Source organism: Echinops telfairi, unplaced genomic scaffold (genome assembly GCF_000313985.2).
Source record: "Echinops telfairi isolate 266 unplaced genomic scaffold, ASM31398v2 ScPeMD7_7468;HRSCAF=8506_0, whole genome shotgun sequence".
Taxonomy (NCBI): Eukaryota; Metazoa; Chordata; class Mammalia; order Afrosoricida; family Tenrecidae; genus Echinops; species Echinops telfairi.
Window position 1 is genome coordinate 75,539,294 of NW_022111369.1, and position 12,328 is coordinate 75,551,621.

Sequence of the window (12,328 nt, forward strand, 5' to 3'; positions counted from 1 at the left end):
TATATAGATATATAGAGAGAGATAATCGAGATTAAAAAAATACAAGTATGAACTAATCTGTGTTCATTTTGTATGGCACTAGATTATTAGACTTAATAGATTTCTGTTTTTACCTTATGTATCTCTAAATTTCCTACTGATCAATACCAACTTTTCCTAAAGTCAGAAAAAAAAATGTCATAGTTTAGAATTGACATGCCTTGGGATAGTTCACATTATGCTAAAGTATTGCCCAGGAGACACGGAAAGAATGAATGGAAATCCAAATCCAGCTATTACTAGCATCCAAGTAGAATCAAGAAAGTATGCATTCCGTTATATACTTTGGAACAGCAGCAGTAAATCCAAAATAGCAATTATCAATCAAAGAAAGTTAGCATACAAAGAGTACAAGATTACTAAAACACAGAGAGTAATTTACTAAACAGAGAAGAGATCGTAATATGACATTGATGCTTAAGATTCCCTCATCCAGACTTCATTTATTTCTCATAAAGTAGGTTAACTTTTCTTTGATAAGCTTAATGTTTTCTTTTTTACTTGATTTTTTTGGCTCTATCTCAACACCCCCTATATTCAAGAAAGAAAACGCACATACACAGCACTGCTATCTCACTATCATCTATTATTCAAGAAGTGTCTCATTGAATAAATGTCTGCTCGGAGGCTCTAAGCAAATTTCATTTCTGAACAGGACTGTCTGCAGCCCAGCAGGCTATTTCACCAAGATAAGATCACACATTTAATCAAATGCACCAAAAAAGAAATACAAAGTCTGCTTAATAACATCAAATCATAAGAATACAATGTTGACAGCATACTAAATTTTAGTGCTCTTTCTTTTTACAGGACTTGCAACAATAAGAAAAGTAATTTTACCAGTGTTCTCCTAATTAAGATTTCAAGTAATCTTTTTAAATTCTTTCAAATTATTTTCATATTTGCTAATATTATTTATATTCAAATTGTTTTTATATTTCAAACTATTTGTTAATATTTCAAGCTATTTATACTGGGTTGGTACTTAAAGATCTCTAAATAAAAATTCAACATTTCAAAAATTTCAAATGAAGATAAAGGTTGCAAGATGATTCCCAACTTAATTATATCTCTAAGATAATATTCTGCTTCACCCGCCAGTACTAAACTTAACTCAGACTCTAGTTTGTAAAATAATGAAGTTGTTGTATGTCATTTGAGTAACTTTACTGGGTAGACTGAAGTATGTTTTCATTGGGTTCTCTAGGTTGCTATAAAATCATCCATGTTCAATTATTTGAAATATTTTGTCAATTGATGCATATTTAAAGTATTCTGTCTCAAAATAAAGTGTTTATTTGAATAAGCACATTACCCAATTATAAGCATGACAGTACTCTTATTATATAAAACAATTAAATTGGACAAACACGTGGATATATATATCCATTTTTTCTGCTTTTACTTTTGTTTACATTTTCATGCTACATATATTCCCACATCATATATTTTTGTTGCCTCCATTTCTTTCTCTTCTATGCAGCCTCTATTGTGGTCAGAAATTTCTTTTTCATTACAATTTGTCTTATTTTGATGAGGAATCCACACAGGTTAATTCAATGATGAGTTCAATTAATTCCAAGTCTGTATCTTTGGGGCTTTGTTAACCTGGAAATATTTAATGCCCAGATAATCTCATTGAAACCCATAAATTCAACATTATTCTTCATTTTGAAGTATGTGTAGCAAATAACCAATACACTTCAGGCCAGCAAAGCAGCACAACAACTTGGCCTGGGCTCACCTGATCATAGCATTGTAAAACGTAATGACACACATTACTCTGTAAGGTATTCTCTTTCAGAAATGTGGTGACTTTTAGATGCGCATACCCTTCCTTGGTAGGCTAGACATTTTTCACAAATATTCTTATTACAAAATCGAGTCCCTTGTTTTATATAAATTTTTGGGTCTCATAATTTGCACTTTTGTGCAGGTGATGCTTACATGTCAAGTGAATTATTTTACAATCACTTATGACTGCTTTACCATTTTTAATGAGTTTTCCAGATCAGTTCACGTAACATGGTATCAGGAGAGACCAATCACTGAAAAAGGACCTCCTTCTTGGTAAAGTAGAAGGGCGAAGGGAAAGAGGAAGACCCTCCAGAAGACAACTGACACAGTGGTTGCCATAAGAGGCTCAATCATAACAACAGTTGTGAGTTTTGTTCTGTTGTCTGTAGAGTCACTAGGAATTGCAACCAAGTCAATGGCACCTAACAGCACCGAGGTACTGTATCCACACGAGAACTGCAATAACCTTATTAGTCCACTACATTCTTCACCACACATCATTTCTAAACGTGGGTACCTCATTCAGACTATGGTGAAAGAGAACAATCCAATAGGCAATGCAGAGAAATGGAAGGATGAGTAAGAGAGTACAACCAGAAAAGAATCCTAGCGATATTCAAGTTGCATTCCCCCCTCCCTCTCCTCCCCGCCACCCCCGATGTCTAGGCATAACTCCGTCCTTAACAAATTAAGCATTTTAGCTTAGATCTAGTTGGAAGTATCTTTTAACAGAGAAGAAAACTGGTGAATAAGGATCCACTTGAGCCCTTCTAGTGTAGTGCACTGAGCATTTGGCCTGCTACCCAAAGATCAGGTATTTGAAACCACCAGTCTAAGGCAGAAGTCATGGCAGCCTGCTTCCATAAGAGTTACAATGTTGGAAATTCTCTAGGAAGTGGTTCAACACTGTCCTATATTGTGGCTACGTGTTGTACTCAGTTAATGGCAGTGGAGTGGTTGAGAGATTCCAATTCATGGTGACCCGTTGTTAATTGCTGCTAAATGCCACTAAGTGGATTCCATGATTTGGAATCCTATGAGCACTGAGTAGAATAGCTTCATCAAGTTTCAAACCCAAGAACTTTAAGAACCGAAATGCCAGGCCTGTCTTCTGAAGAACATCTGGCTATATTCGAGCCACGATAGTAGTCAAGAATTTAACCATTTGTACTTCCCAGGGTCTCCCAGGGCCTTTCTATTAATCTTATTAAATAAATGAAAGTATATATCAAAACTGAAATGCTATCACAAACTACACATTTTAGAATGATTAGAACACAGTATTTAGCTGTTACACATAATCAGTGAAACTGAAGACCACATTTAAGTAAGAATGACTGTGTCGGACTTCATAACACTTTGTGTTAACTTGGTTGGACCAGGATTCTCTGTGGTTTGGCAGTTAAAACCCAGTAATCTCTCAGCATGTGATCCAACACAATGTAATCACTTCTATGATGGGATTTGCCGCGAGCAAACAACTAGTTGTAAGGATATATGGGTGGGATGCAGTTCCCTTGCCCAGACCAATGTCCTGATGTAATCAATTGAAAGGAAATTTCCTCAGACGTGTGCCCAGTTTCCAATATAAGTGAACTCTGTGGAAAAGCTTGCTGGATCTGGATCCTACACCTGGATTGGCCACCTCTGGTTCTTTAGACATCAGGTAAAAATCTTATCTGTCAATCATGGGTGTCAGCAGTAGCAGCCAGTCCACCAGTTGACCTCAGATTAATTCACCTCCTGCAGCCACCGGCCTGTGATCTTTCTGTTGCAGTCACCAGCTCTGGTCTTCTGTTGATGTTTGTTTCACTGTACCCCACAGCAAATAGAATCAGGAGAGGTCTGGATCCTAACAGCTTACCCACAAACTTGAAATTTGTCTGGACTTCGAACTGCCTGCTACACCTGTGTGAGCCATTTTCTTGACATAAACACACACACCACTGGTTTTGTTTCTCTAGAGAACTCAACCCAGAGCAATCCTAAAACTCCAAAGATAATTGTGTATTATTTTCAAATAGTTGCCAAAATCAATTTCTTGCTCCAATATCAAATATTGAAAATGATGAAAACTCATTAGACAAATTCAACTGAAATGTTTCAAGTTAATATACAGAATGAAGGCCACAGATATGTACATACCTCATTTCCTACAAAACTATTTCTCAATAGGTTCTTTGTCTACTCTGAAGTCATAATCAGAATTCTGAGTTTAAGTTCTAAGTTGTATCAGCCTGTGACAAATTAAAAACATTTAAAAAAAATTTTAACAAAATATATTAACAGAAACCAGCTGAACCATCCTGTTTTTGCCAGAAATTACATCGCAAACAAAAAGATGACCATCAATCAGGACCATTTCCTTTTACCCAAAGTATTTGTAAGTGCTGAGGGGAAAGGAAAAGGGGAAAAACCAAAACAAAACAGGAGACTGTTGAAAACCTCTTACAGGGTCAGCTGTGAATGGAATAAATGTTAGTATTCAGGTTACCCACCCATGCAGAACATCAAAAACTGGGCTTGAGTCTCTCCCCTCATCTCAAAGGCTCAGGCTCCCGTCCTGAATAGCAACACACTTTGCCTCTGCGGGGTGCGTAAACACCAGTCCAAGCTGATCAAACAGGAGTGGGTGTCGGTTCTACTTGGCTTTCATTTTCTTGAGCCATACTTAAAGCACTTAAGTCTGGTAAATTAACAAGTCAGCTATTCAATGTGCAGCTTTTTTTTCTCACTCATTTTTACCACCTACCCTGTTGTACCCTTTGTGTTTAAACTTAGTCACTGCGACTGAGTCGATTCTAACACCCTATATAGGGCATGGCAGTACAGCTCCTGTGGGTTTCCAACACTGTCAATCTTTAAAAGAATAGAAGGCTTCATCTTTCTCTCCAGGAGTACCTGGTGGGTTTGAACTACTGACCTTGCAGTTAACAGCCCAACAAAAATCCAGTACACCACCAGGGCTTGTTTTAGCTTAAATACTGGGAAATTATAGGTAATTTTAATGTGTTTTATTGGTAATTGTCAGTAAATACAAGTGTCAGTTCTAAAACTTCTACTTATTTAAGACGCTTCAAAGCTTCTATCCTTGACAGTAATTTTCCATCTGACTTTTAATAGTTTATCTGTATTTATAGCAATCTTGTGAGCATGTGGACTTTGAAATTAAGAATCAGGTAAATGTATGTGTATCCTCAAATTGTGAAAGCACATGCCTACTTGATTTGCTTACAACACTGTAACCTATCCTCTGCAGTGAAAGCTTAAATAGGTGCTGACGCCATGTGAAAAGATGATCAGGAGTTCAATTTAAAGTGTCTTAAGTTAAACTGCTGCTATCATTTCATAACTGATTTAAAGTCAATCTTCAGACACAGCACTTAGTACTTGTCAAAAATATTTTCCTGTCAGGAATAGATCTTTGGTTGGGAGTTAGTTGCAGGGTTTGAGGCATTACGATTAGTGGGCAGAACTCAGAAAAACATGTCCTTTACAAAAGATGACCACATTCCCTTTGAAAGAGGTGGGGGGAAGGGATGAGAGACTAGAGACAGTAGAGAAAAAAGAAAACTAAAAGACATGTGAAGCCTTACTCAACTCCTTAAGAAAATGCTACTGATATTCCACAGCACATCAAGAACTGTTTAATTAAGAAAATTATATTTGATTTTTGCCATTTCTCTAGATGATGGTACTCAAGGACATTTCTGATAATACAGTGACTCTAAGAGTGGGTATCATTCATTAAATGCTCATTCAACCGAGGTAGGTGGATATTAATATCAATTTACAGAGAGATTAAATATATTGCCCCCAAATCATAGACTATAAAAGCTACAAAATTGGGATTACAAGATTATACTAAAGTGTCTCTCCTTTCAAAAGAGTCTATTATTAAGGATAGCACCCACCTATGCCTACCTATTGAGTACAATTTAGCTTCTATAACACTAAATCAGATAAATTAACTCAAGTGCTATAGGATAAACGCAATGCAGTTATTCATAGGGACTGGACTAGGATAGAAATGAGAACTAACCATGGCCTCTATCAAAAGAAACATTTATGTAATCAAGATCAATAGTTTCATAGTTTTCAAATAAATGTCAAAATGCCATTCAGATATATTACTGATCACCAGTTACACTTGAGCATGTAATAAAACTAATCTGTAGAATAAGCTTATTTTACTAGTTAGGTTTATCACCATTTACAACCAGACTGAACTGAAGCATATAATTACCACAAGAAACTTTCACTGAAATGCCGTATTGTTGTGCTTAGATAGTGATTAACAGATTACAAGTGTAGTGAGACGTCTTGATATCTCTTCAGAAAAATGGTTTCCTTCCTAATAATTCTCAAGATACATAAATATTCAATGAGGGTCTTTGAAATCTAGTTTTAATTTGGCATTCATGCTCACTTGCCAATTCCAAACTCAACCCGAGCTAAGAAAGGTGTTCTATTAATTCTTCATGTAAAAATGACCATAATCCTTCATAATTTTTAAAGTGGAAGAGGCGAGTAAACATGAGATTATCTTCTACATTAAAATTTCAAATTTAATAATATTCCAGGGCACTCAAAGCAATTATGTGAAGCCTATTTATATATCTCAATCATGTAGGGAGTTGATTAAAGCTACCCAGAGTCCTCAACGAGACCTAATAAATAATAACGATGGTAATGACAGCAGCAGCAGCAAACACTTACTTTCTTACTATTACGTGCAATGCACTTCTTTAAGCCATATATATATATCCATTAAAATTTCACAACATCCTATAAAGTACATATAATCTTACATACTTTATACACAGTTGGAGGCTTCAAAAAATCATACACAAAAGGAATTAAAAGTAAATACAGATTCCCTCCCCTGAAATGTTGACATATATATACAGATGTGCATAAAAGTGTGTGTGTGTGTTGTTATTGTTGTGATTAGGTGCCGTGGAGTCAGTTCGGACCCACAGCAAGCCTGTGCACACCTGAAGGAAACACTGCCTGGTCTCGCATCATCCTCACAATTGTTCTTAGGCTCGACCTATTATTGCAGCTACTGTGTCAATCCACTTCATTTAAGTGTCTTCCTCTTTTTCGCTGTCCTGCTACCTTACCAAGAAGGATGTGTTTCTCCAGAGATTGGTCTTTCCTGACAATATGTTCAAATTATGTAAGTTTGTAAGACTAAGTGTCACCATCCTTGCCTATATACATAGTTATACATACATACATACATACATACATACATACATACATACATACATACATAGAGAGGCCAGTTTCTTGCTCAAAGGTAAACAACTAGGTTCCTGCTAAATCATTTTGCTTCCCCAGGTATCAGAAAAATCTAAAGTTTTTCAGATTTTTTTTAAATTTTAAATTTTCTCAGATTCTTTATTTAAAATTATCCATGTGGTTCCTTTACAGACATTTCATTAAAAAAAAAAACCCCAAACCCACTGCAATCAAGTCAAGTACAACTAATAGTAATCCTATAGCATAGGCAAGGATTTCCCCTATAAGGTTTCAAGACTGTAAAAATTTTTTTCAGAATCAAACTACCAGTTCTTTATCCTGCAGAGTGGCTAGCTCATTCAAATCACTGAACTGGGGGTTAGCAATCTATTATTCGTCAGCACGTCAGGCTGGAGATATACAGTTTTAAATTGTCTGCATATCTAAAGTGAAATAAATAAACCATACCAATTGTCTACACTGAGATTCTAAGGGAAAAATATTGAAAATACCCTTGCTTGTTTCCCAGCTTAGTTTGATCTTTATCTGGTCATACGGGATGACACTTCTAAGTCTTGTGAAGGCTGATCTGAAAATTCTCCACCAATGTTTCTCAGACTTTATGGCCCCAGGAATTTTTCCACTCTTAAAAAAGTATTGATAACCTAAAGCATCTTTTGATTATGATGGCTAAGACTATCAATATTTACTGATTAAATATTAAAATGGAAAGTTTTTTTTTAATATGAGAATGTAAACAAGCATATATGACATTTGTCCTCACAACACTGGAATGAATCATCATATGTCATATAGCTTCTGGAAAATGCCAGGGTCCACTAGTCAAAGGATGAGAGTGATGGGTAAACCATTCTTCTCTTCACAGACCCTTTGGAAGGGGCATAGGATACCCATGCTATATCCCCAAACACACTTTAAGAGTCATTAATGGAAACAATTATCTACTCCACAGACTAATCATCAAAAAAGCTTTATCAGACAGTATTCTGCCAGGTCATGTTCCCACTGGAGAAGGCTTTCAAATGAATAGGAATACCAACAACAACATTCCATTTAAACTCTGGAATAATATGGATTAAATGCTCATTTCTTCTCAAGAGTTTATGTAGTCACTCTGGTGAATCCATTAATATTAAAATTTATATTTAAGTATAAATAACAATATATAAATTAGTGTATGAAACAAACAAAACTTGCTATGATAAAATGCAAACAGTAATCTCCCATCTCACCCATTCCTCAAAATAATGGAGAATTACAATACTTTAGAGAAGGACAGCTAATTTTATTTTTAAATGCATTTTTGTTCTTTTGAATGAATGAACATACTTTACAATTGTAAAGAAAGTCATTCCCAGCTATTTATGCAGTAATAGAGTTTATTTTATTGGTCTATCTTGATACCCAGACCAAGTTAATGGCATTAAAATTTCTTGGCATATAAACATTACATTTAAGCATTCAAAAGTTATCTAGAGGTATGCGTGCACTACGTTTGCAAATATGCTAATAAGCATTAATACCAAAATGAATTTATATATATAATTCCCATTAATCAACAACAACTCCCTAATCAAACACACACATATACATAGAGAGAGAAAGGGGGAAGGTCAAGCAAATGTGACTCACATTTGCATGTTTTAATGTTTCTTGTACTGTCGAGCATGATATTATACAAAGAAATACATTTGCATAAAAGAAAGGCACAATACAATGGAAACAGAAGTGTCCCTAAGGCAAACAAATGCCCAAATGTAAGCCACCCGTGTCTTTAAGGCTACTCCCTTTTTGAGGGAAAGCACATTTTGAATGCAATGCAAATCCAAGAAATCAAAGGGAAAATAGTCACTTGCTAAATTAAAAGAAGGATCTCTCGCTAATTCCAACTGCTGCCATCACTCACACCATGGTAAGTTAGGGTTATGTAGTATTTCTCAAAATCACCATGTTATCTTAATAATTAAAATGAAAATTATTTTGCTGATTTCTGCAAAAAGCACACTTATAACAGTTACTGTCACTTGTACCTGGCAGTCCTGTTAAAAGAGAGTTTGAACCAATGCTTTAAGTGATCCAAATCAAGTCTGCAAAACAATTCAGTTTCTTACAGTATGTGGCCAAGTACAATCCTAGTGATGATATAAACCTTTTAAATCTAAAATTGTGGGTTCCCTTAGCAAAAACTCACAAAATAATTAAAGGTAAGTCAAATCCATTTAAAAAATTGAGAACCTGTCCTAATTATTAGAGACCATGCCAGGCACAGTAGCCAGAACCAGTTAAGCCCCATGTTTGCTGTTATTATTCTCCATGGCAAGAAATATTTGTCTGCAAATGTAAAACCATTATTAAGAAAATCATTTCTGAAAGAGCATCCATTCATATTTCCAAGAAGGGCTTTCATTCTGATAATCATACCAAGTAACCTAAAATGAGACATCAAAAGCATTTGCCCATCAGGCAAATCACATGCTGTCTTATCCCTCTTCAGGCCAGGGATGCTTGATGCGGCCCTAACATCTCTATCTAAAAATATAAATCATTCATATAAACCTTTATCCTAATCATCTCTCCCACCCGGAGTTTATGGAATCAATCCAGACAAGTATACATCAATAGAGATGCAGGGTATTGACTATTTAGTGATAAAGAAGTGTGATGGAATGCTATTCAAGCACTTTGACACATTCACCTTCAGCTAAAGACAGCACCATACACTGATAGACACAGTTCTAATGACATCAGGACCTGTGGAATGTCTGACTGTTAGGAAACAAAGGACAGATCTGAAAGAATCTTCTAATGTGAGATTGGGAATCCTTGTGATTAGATCTTCTAACACAGAAGGACAAGTATTCCTAAGCTCCAGAAATATTTGCAACTATAAAGACTTTCAATACATACTCTCTAGAAATGAAACAAATATGTGGAATTAGATTTGTATATATTAAATTACAATTTTCTAAGTTTTCTACTAGGGTGTTCATCACTAGCAACATCTCTTAGCAAAAAATACAAGTTAATAAAAATCAGCCACCAGTGATTCGGTATAGATTTTAGATTTCCTATACTGGCACAGAACCTAAGCTTTTTCAAGAATTCAAGAAATTTACAAATAAAAAAAAAAGCCTAGACATTTCAGTACCTAGAAACAAAGTACTTTCTTATAGTCACAATGCCATATTCAAAAACATGAAATAGAACATTGTCATCTGCAAGAAACACTGAAGCAGTCAGAACTAACCTAGGTCTAGAGAATGAATAACTATTAGCGATTAAAATTAAAAGTAGTTTAGCTTGAAAAAATCACATTTTGTAAGCTTTGCTTATATTTGTAGTTTTCCACCCTTGCTTTGGTTACAAAAAAAAAAAAGATTGGGGGAAACCAAACAGAAATGTTTCAAGAACAAATGTTCTTTTAACTCTTACACAAATTATCTTGCAATCCCTTCAAGTGATATAGTAACTGACAATTATGTCTTTAATTCACATATAAATAAATTGAATTCCAGATGTGTAACACTACAGATTGAAAAATATGGCAGGGAACTATACCTAAATTCCTTTTCATCTGATAGGGAGATACAAAGCATTTTCCGTATGAAAAATTACTAAAGTGTTCCTTTGTAGATTGTATGATGACATTCAACGAGCCAACTAGCGATCACAGCCCATAGGACATTGAAATTAGCATACTGCCTATTTACTTCACAGCAAAACACACAAGGCAATTTTTCCTTCCTGCCAGAGTCTATGTATGCGTCTCCTCATTTCCTCAGCAGCTGGCTGCAAGGATGCAAAATTAGAGGTGCAAGAAGGCTTATACTTTCTAATGAGTAATTCGCCCAGGAAAGTAAACACAACAACCAGCAGGTTTGGCTCTAAGAAAGGCTGTGGCTGGGATGCTTATTTACACCACTGTTTACAATGATCTCTAACTACCGCAGGCAGGGTGCATTTGCGGGCACAGGGAGGAGATACCCTGGAGGTGGCTTGCCTGTCTTGAGTTAGCCCAATTGCTAAGCTCTCTCTACCCATAAATAACGTTCTCTCTGGCCATAAATAAAGAAGCGCACGTTTCTATCACTGTGAGGAAAGTGGGCCCGATCATTCGACAGATCAGAGGTATGCTGCTTTTACTTGGCTCTGTCAATCTGCTGGAAAATGACTCCTCTATCCTTCCTTCTCATCAGGACCAATCTGGGATGCCTTGAGCGCTGTACCAGCGACGCTCACGCGCTGCACGCCTCCCCGGGAGCTGCTCCTCGCCAGGGGAGAGCAGACGAACGTGAGGCTTCCTTGCATCCCCCACGGGGCAAGAGCGGCCTCCACAAACCAGATTTTCCAGTTAAGCGGATCCCAGGCGATTTCCATAAGCAAGCTCAGCTCCAGTAGCCTCCACTCTGCCTCCTCCGGAGCGCGCGAACGCGCGCGCGCGCGCACACAAACACGCACACGTCGACCCCTCAGCCAACTAACCCTAGAGGGAGAGGTCGCCCTCCTTCACACGCGCACACCCTGACATGAATGGGGCGGGGAGGGGTGAGTTTGAGGGGGGCTGGCAAGCTCACCCACTACCTGCAACTAGGGACTTGGGGGGAGGAGGACAGCAAGGGTGCTTCCTGTAATCAGGGAACTACCCTTCTCCCAGAAAGGAGCGCTGGGGAGCCTGCCTTCCTACCTGTAACCCAGCGGACCTCGACCACCAACGCTGTGCCCACCCCGCCCAGGCCGCCTTCTAGCGCCCGGATTCGCGAACACCGCCCCCTGCCCACTGCCTACTCCCCAGAGTGCAGCCCCAGGCCACCCACGAAAGTGGCAGCTTCCCCCATGCAAAGCCACCTAACAAATTCCGGGCCAAAGGATCTAAGTCAGAGTGCCATGAAGGGGATACAACGGGCCGGGTGCGGGGATGCACCCCGGCGCCAAGGCTCCGGGGCCAGACCTGGGCAAACGCATCCACCAGGGATATGCCAGGCAGGCGTCCAGGGAGGACCTCGCCGGGCTCTCCACCCCGCAGGCCTGTCAGCCTCGAGCCCAGCTCCGCACCTGGTCCCTGTCCCTTCTCCAGCCCGCTCCCGCCTGGAGCGACACCAGCCCCGGACAGCTGCAAGAAGGCGCCCCCTCGTCCGCTTGCAGCCCACCGCGGGTATGGCACTAGGTGGAGGGGGGAGGAAAATGCCTGGAGGAAACTGTTCCTATCCCCCAGTGTGGTAAACTG

At 38.1% G+C, this 12,328-nt stretch overlaps 1 protein-coding gene across 1 annotated transcript in view; it reads right to left on the reverse strand.

The window, feature by feature from the left end:
* Positions 1–12,328, reverse strand: part of LOC123520981 (adhesion G protein-coupled receptor L3-like) — a 612,162-nt gene that overhangs the window by 598,966 nt on the left and 868 nt on the right. The window lies entirely within an intron of this gene.